The sequence below is a fragment of the Rutidosis leptorrhynchoides genome, chromosome 8 (assembly GCF_046630445.1).
Source record: "Rutidosis leptorrhynchoides isolate AG116_Rl617_1_P2 chromosome 8, CSIRO_AGI_Rlap_v1, whole genome shotgun sequence".
Classification (NCBI taxonomy): Eukaryota; Viridiplantae; Streptophyta; class Magnoliopsida; order Asterales; family Asteraceae; genus Rutidosis; species Rutidosis leptorrhynchoides.
In genome coordinates this window covers 145,131,338-145,139,739 of record NC_092340.1, presented here as the reverse complement: position 1 = coordinate 145,139,739, position 8,402 = coordinate 145,131,338, and positions in this window count along the sequence as shown.

Genomic DNA, 8,402 nt, shown 5'->3' with positions numbered 1-8,402 from the left:
GGAATAGTCTAAATCAAGATGTATGATGACACGATGAGGACTTTGTGTGACGCCCCGTACAAAACCATCGTGTACGGTTTATCAACAACAGGATCATTACAAGGTCAAAAACTATATGCTGTTTGAAAACCAGTTTTGCATTCATAAAAAGATAGCGTTTTACAAAAAATAACGTGCTTCCTACGAATAGAAGCATTAACATAAGTATGTGACCCAAAGGTCGTTACAAAGCCATTGTTTGAAAATAACGTAAGTTACGAATGCAAAATAAAAGTTCCATGATTGAGACATCTCTAAGTAATGCAGCAGAAGTCTAACACAACAAGTTTGTAAAAGCAAGTCTAACACCAAGACAGCAAGTCTAACAGCGGAAGCAAAAACGTCTAAGCACCTGAGAAATACACGCTTAAAAAGTCAACACGAATGTTGGTGAGCTATAATTTGTTTGTAATCAGCAATGTAATGTAGACAACGAGATTTCAGTGCTTCAACCAGCAGTTTAAATCAGTATGAAAAGTATATGCTTAACCGTGGGCACCCGGTAACTAGACTTAACGTATGTATAACACCCCCTAAAAGTGCACTTGGCGAGTGCGTTTGTCCCCGAAGTATTAAACACCCGTTGAATGCTAGCGCGACTAGCCCGAGCGGGGTTGTCAAACCCTATGGATCCATATCTAAGATTCGCGTTCACGGTTCAGAAACCAATTATTAAACGTTACCGAGCTAAGGGGAATCTTTATGCCGTTTTATCACCCACACATATGTAAAGATTAAGTACTCGTGTCTAGTATGTAAAACATAAAAAGCGCATGTATTCTGAATCCCAAAAATAATAAAAAGTAGTAAGGGATGCTATAACTCACAGTGAATAAGCAGTAAAAGTCGATATGAAACGTATGCAGGTAGTAAGTTGGTCCGAAAGGTCGTTGATGTTAAAGCTAAGGGGTATAAAATACTATTAATTTTACTAGGAAATACTATTAAATACGATACAAATTTACACAAGATATTTATTTATTTATAGAATGGATATACTTAAACCTTGCTACAACACTTATAGGCAGTGTACCTAATCCTACAGTAGTGTAGTTTTTAGTAAGTCCGGTTCGTTCCACAGGGAAAATCTTTAAACAAAGCTTAACGCTATATTAGTTTAAATTTATAAAAATACAAATATATTTATAAGTAATATTATTATTATAAAGGGGGGTTTTTACCGTTTAATGACCGGTTTGTCGATTTTAAAATTTTAGTAGCAGTTAAAACCAAAATTAAAAATAAATACAAGACTTAATGTAAAGTAAATAACGATAATGAAATTGCGATAAATAAAAGTGCGACAAAATAAACTTGCGATAATTAAAAAGTACGATAATTAAAAGTGCAATTAAATACAATAACAATAAATAAAAGTGCGATAATTAGAAGTGCAATTAAAATTCCGCCTGGTTTTTGTCCATAACAGTCCATCAGTCATAAATATAAACTGCGAGTGTCCTCGTCAAATTATCCTTATACCCGAAGTTAAATATTCCAACTAATTGGAGACATAAACTGTAACAAGGTTTTAATACTTTGTTTAATAATTACACCAGGATGTCGACTGCGTGTAACCCAAGGTTTTAATACTTTGTTATCAATTATGCCAAGTGTCCTTGTACATAATTTTACCCCTGTTTTAATAATTCTAGTGGTTATTAATCCATTCCCGTGTCCGGTTAAATGAACGATTATTCGTACATATAAATACCCTGCCCATCGTATCCGATCGAGTGTATATGGTTATTTATAGGGACGTCCAATTGTAAATCTTTATATTAACATTAACAAATTATCATTTAGTTAAACAAATATAAAGCCCATTAATAGCCCATAGTCTAATTTCCACAAGTGTCGTTCTTTTGTCCAAACCCCAATTATGGTACAAAGCCCAATTACCCAATTTTAGTAATTAGTCCAACATCATGATTACTTCGTTTTAAATAAGCATAATAATAACTTAGCTACGAGACATTAAATTAAAAAGGTTGAACATAACTTACAATGATTAAAAATAGCGTAGCGTTACACGGACAGAATTGCGACTTACACCCTTACAACATTTGCTAACATACCCTTATTATTACGATTTAAAATTAAAATTAAAATTAAAATTAAAATATAAATATAAATATTACGTATAGATATAATGAGATAGAAAAAGATGTGTTTTTGTGGTGCACCAAAGCTCGATATTTATAGGCATGTGGGCTGGAACTGTGCACCATGCGATCGCATGGATTTATGCCTTCCAGGCCATGCGATCGCATGGCCAGCTGGCGAGAGCCACATTTGGTTGTTTTCTTCTGCCGACGTTTATTTAAATATAATATAATATATATATTAATTTTAAGAATTAATTATATATTATATTATATTCATATGCATAGTTGACTTGTAATTTTTAGTCCGTTGCGTCGAGCGTTGAGAGTTAACTCTGGTCCCGGTTTCAGATTTTCGAACGTCCTTGCGAATAATTTAATATCTTGTACTTTGCGTTTTGAATCTTGCACTCTTGTAATTTTGAGACGTTTCTTATCAATAATTGGAACCTTATTGATTGTATTTTGTACTTTTGAGCTTTTTGGTCGTTTGCGTCTTCAATTCGTCAAATCTGTCTTTTGTCTTCACCTTTTATTATTTAAACGAATATCACTTGTAAATAGAACAGTTGCAACTAAAAGCTTGTCTTTCTTGAGGGATAATGCTATGAAATATATGTTCGTTTTTAGCATTATCAAATATTCCCACACTTGAGCGTTGCTTGTCCTCAAGCAATATAGTCTTGAAATACTAGAATCACTTCTTTATTCTTCACACTTTGTACATCAGTGATTTCTTTACGGCGGTATAAACAATGGTAGTAACATTGTGGTTTACAGTCCCACATGACTATAAAAATTTAGATCCTTTAAGAAATTGGATCTTTATGAAAACATTTGATCTTTTTGAAAATTCAATCTAGCTTTTACCCTAGATAAGTTTTCCGGAATAACCCTTCACCAGTGTTTGCAAAATATTTTTGTGGGTTCGGTGGGTTTCAAATTTGAAAATTTTAGCTCAAAACTTGTGGTTTTGTGTCACCCACTTGCTATCCTTGTATTAGGAAAGCAACACATCCAGTATACTTGCTCCGAATATTACCTTTCGATAAACTACCATCCAGTTGTAAAGGAAAGCGTTGAACAAGCAACTGTTAAGGCAATGTCCCCTGACATGCTTTTAATTATGGTCTATAACGTGTCGGACGCAATTACTATCCTTGGTAGGAGCAATAGTAAAGCTCACCCTTATGATTTTTTGGTCTGGCACAAGGTCCTGTCTTTGACCATGCTATGCAACCACCGTTCTTACGGTTGACACCCGATTTGGTTCAGGTGACCTAATGAATTCCAGTTGAATTCCTAGGATTTTACGTTCAATGGTAATGAACGCATTGAAAATGGGTTTTCAGAAAATAAATCGGTTTGTAATTTTGATCAAAATATTTTCTCGGTCAAGCTCGAGTTTAGATATCATTGAATTCCATGAGTTTGAATTCTCAATATTTAAGGTCAATCTCAAGGATTGAGTAATATCAGTCTTAAAAGCTGATTTTTAATCTTTAAGGAGATTATCCTTTCTGGGGATCTGATTCATTAGTCTTATCAAGCTAATTTGCACGGTGCCCCCCCCCCCATTTTACAAGACAGATCCTCTCATGGTTAGGATAAGTCTGACCACTTGGGGACCCTGTTTGATGCTGAGGTCCGTGGATTTCCTGCTGATTTTAGTGATGACTTTTCTAGGTTTTTCGTCAACCTACAGCTGGTCTGGACGACAACTTCATGACCTAAATCAAGAAGCGCGTGTCTTTTTCGGAAGATTTTACTTCCTTTTAATGATGGAATTGATTCATCGTGTAGATCCATCTTTTCTTTTCTTTCATCGAGTAAAATAGTTAATTATCGTCCAAAACAAAAGTATTTTCAATTATTTGTACAAAAATATGTGATATATATTTTGAATAACTCGGTGAAAATTTCCCACACTTTGCTTTTATTTTCCTTTTTGTTCTCCTCTATTCTATTCTTAAATGAATTCTAACATTTTAGTTTGTTTCTCAATTTATGTCCTTTCCAAGGTAACAATAATTTCGGAGTTAACACCTAGTTTTATCGTTCATAAATATGTATAAACATGATTTTGAATTCATTCAATTGGAAATTTTGAAAATTTTACTAAAATTGGGTAGTCAGTATATAAGACTATGGCTGTTCTTTAATATCAGAAAGCACTAGATTCTAATACAACTACTGTTTTACTAGTATTTTTAATGGTAACCAAGTGTTTTAAGTTAAAAATTTTAAAAATCCGAAAGAATTTAACCCCTTCCCACACTTAAGATCTTGCAATGCCCTCATTTGCTAGAAATCAGTAACAATTTAAATTATTGAGGGTGATTAGCGTAGAAATGATTAAATTTTACCAAAGTTTCAAAACATATTGGCGTTTGTTTTCTGAATGATAAATGGTGCACATCATTTGTTCATTCCGTCTCCTTATTATTTCACATATATTTTTCATCTTGTCGTCAAAATTAGTTGCTTTTGCTGAACTTAATGCCAGTCTTTGAAAATGCGCTGTTTTACCCTGTTTTGTACAATCGACAATATACATACATACAAATATAAACATGCATGACAATTTGAAAGGACTTAATATCCCACTTTCAAATCCTAAATGTGAAATATTAGTACACAATAATAAAAATATTAAACAATACATTAAAGTATCACAATATCATAAGTTTAAACATGAATAATTAAAAAGATAAAAACATATAAATCATAAAAATAACCAATGGAACCAAATCAGTCTGGATAGGGGTTCCAGTTCATCTCGTCAGGCGGGTTCCATTGTTGGTTATAGGTGTTCTGATTGACTTGGTTATAGTCATACCGGTTAAAGGGTGGTCGGATATCGGGGCTGTGTGGCGGAAAATGAGCAGGTCGAGTAGGTACATAGTTATTTGGTACCTGATATGATAGCTGGCTCATGATTTGGTGCTGATGAACTAACCAGCTATCGTGTTAGCATCACCTATAATCCTCGTATACTCGCTCGGAGTTCCACTGCTCAGACATACTATGTCTGGCCACGTTCGTCATTGCTTCCTCATCTATACGAACGTGGACATCAAGAATAGCATCTCGAAAGACATCCCTAATGTCTTCCGCCTCCTCCATTTCCTCGTCTGAGCCTCTCTCTACCTGAGGATGAGATCCCTCATAGGGTACTGCCTGGTTACGTCTACTTTTCAATACCTTAGCACCCACATAAACTTTCAATCCTAAGGGCTCAACCTGTTCTCTACAAAGCTGTAATAGACCCCCTTGGTTCCTATCAACACCTAAATACTCTCCAATGAGAGTAACAAAAATACCTCCTCCTATTATACTCCCGTCCTGCATTCCCTCTACCATTTTAGATAAATAAAAAGCAACACAGTAAGGGATATTGACAAAGCTTCTAGGATCCCGAATACACTTTAGGTAGAATAAATCATGTAAGGTAATTTTTTCTTTATTATGACCTCTCTGTGTAATCGAGTTAGCCAAAAATCTATGAATAATACGAAGCTCGGCTCTGTCAATATGTGTATAGGAGTGTCCTCCTGCTCGGGTAAAAACATCAAAATGTGACATACGCCTCCAAATGGCGTCAGCGTCAAAGTTGCTATCTACCCTTTCACCATAATGAATCAAGTTTGTACAATCGGGTAGTAGCAACTCACCAGGAGTATATATCTGTAAAGCCCTGGCCATGTCCAGCATGCACATTCTGTTCATCCTACCGCCAAGGATAAACCTAAGAAATCTTCTATCATCTATTCTAACTATATTTGTATAAAGTGATACAGTACTCATCAACTCAACACACCATTCCTTATATACATGTCTACGAATGGTGAAAAGACGTTCCCAATCTGTAAAAGAAGAACTGCCATACCTTTGAACTAAAAGCTGTCTAACACGGTCAGCTAGATGGACTGTTTCCAAAGGAACCCAATCGATTACCCTTGGCACCTCTACATTTTTTGTTACCAATTTGAATTTGTTCCTTTGATATGTCTCGTAATCTCTCCATCTCCTATCAAATCTCAGATTAGGATGCAGAGTGTGCTCACGAATCGTTGGGAATTCTACTAGCGGCCTCATTGGGAATACTATGAATTCATCAACAAACTGTACCGGATCATAATAAGGTATGTGCTGATCAGGCTGTTGTTGTAGTTTTTGTTGTGGTTCTTGTTCGTGTTGCATTTCTGGTTCTGGTTCTGGTGCTGGTGCTGGTCGTCTAGATGATGATGCTCCTGAACCTCCAGTATCGGCTTTCTGCAAAACACATTAAACATAAAATTTGTGCATCCAAATATGCATTAGTGTTAGCAAAATAACAACTTAAAACAATCACTATAACATGTTAAATCAAAATTAAACTTATACACATTTTCACAATTCTACACTCTTCAAATAAGCACATATGAAAATGTATACAAAGTTCATAAGCATTTAACTCAAATAACATGTCAAAATAGTCATTACTAATAATTAAACAAGTCTCAAATGGAAAATATATAAAATTAATCAAGTTCATGAATTTTGGACTTAAAAAGTCCACTTTAATCTCTAAAAATCATGTTTAGGATCAATGTTTGGATCATTTAACTATCTAAACATGTTACAATACTCAATTTAGCAATAATTCATGACAAAAATCGGCCATAACCTGTTTATATCAAAAAGCCCCAAATTGCTCAAGAACACAAACCCTAGATTTCTAAAAATTTTGAAGTTTTTGGCTTCAAATCATGTTAAATAGCATCAATCTAGGCTATACATGCATAAAATACTAACAATTTAACACTAATTACACTAGAAATTAACAAAATTGCATTAGGTAAAAAATTGGTAATTATCACAAAAACTAGGAATTTATAGAGTTTAGGGGTGTAATTTTTACCATTTTGCTGAAGAATGAGAATCTAGGCATGATTAGAGCAAGAAAAATGACGAATTACGGTGGAAAATTGCGAATTTTAGAGAGTATTTTGGGGTATTTTCGTGTATTTGTGTGTGTTTTGTGTGAAGAACAGCTCTCTGGCTCGTTTGTATCTGTCCTGGATTTTCTCCCCATACGATCGCATGGCACCAAAGGCCAAACTCCATGCGATCGCATGGAGTCCCGGGTACAGTGTTTTCACCTTTTTTTTTTTTAATAAAACCTTATACTTTATAAAACATAAAATTAATTTAAAATTTAAAATTTTGTTTCTTTTTAGGATGAGGGCGTTTCGGATCGATGTCCTAATCCATCCCTCGACAAAATTTTAAAATTTGTCAAATCAAAGCGTGGTTTTAAAAGTAAAGATTTTTGGGTTTTTTAATGTTTTTGACATACTTTAATTCAATAAGATTAAAAATAAAGATAATAAAAGTTCTCGTCCCTCCCTTGGGTAAAGCAATTTCGGTTCAATGACCTAGTCTTCAACTCACGACGAATTTTAAAAATCATATTTTTAACTTAGCGAAATAAAGTAAATTTTTGTTTTTAAATTCACACAACTTAAATTTAAAATGCATAAAATTCAAAATTAATATTAAAAATTCACACCAAACTTAAATTTAATTTTTGTTTTTATACATACAAACTTATATTAAAAATATTAATTTTTTTTTCAAATATTTACAATTTTAAATATATTGATTTAAAAAGTTTACAATAATTTTTTTTAATACTAATTTTAAAAACAAAGTAAAAATAAAATTAAAAATCTTTTTGGCTTTTATCCCACTTTAATCAATCAAATATTATCAAAAATATGCGCCCCTCTTTTCTGTAAAGTAATTTCGGTTCCATGACCTAATTTAACTCATGACGAATTTTTGAAATATATTGGGTTGATTGGTTAAAGATATTTATACCTTAAGAATAAACGTTAAATTTCGCAGTGATGTAATAAATTTTTGAATGATATCAATAATTTCGGTCGCCAAACCTAATTTCATCGAATACTAATTTAATACTTTATAGCGAACAAATTAGCGTTTATTATCAAAAGGTTAAAAATAAAAATAAAAACTGTACAGACTTACCTGTGAGATAGTATTCTTAGTGATACGATCTATCCCATTCATAAGATAGTCGGTTTAATTGATTTTCCATAGCTACATAGGCGTAACCTCGAGCATTCAGTGTTTTTTCTTCTAAACATATGAACGGTCCATCTCTGCATAAAGTAACAAATTCGGTGTTTGAATAGGTTTGATTATTTGAACATTTACCTCCATGTGACCATTTTCCGCATTTGTGACATT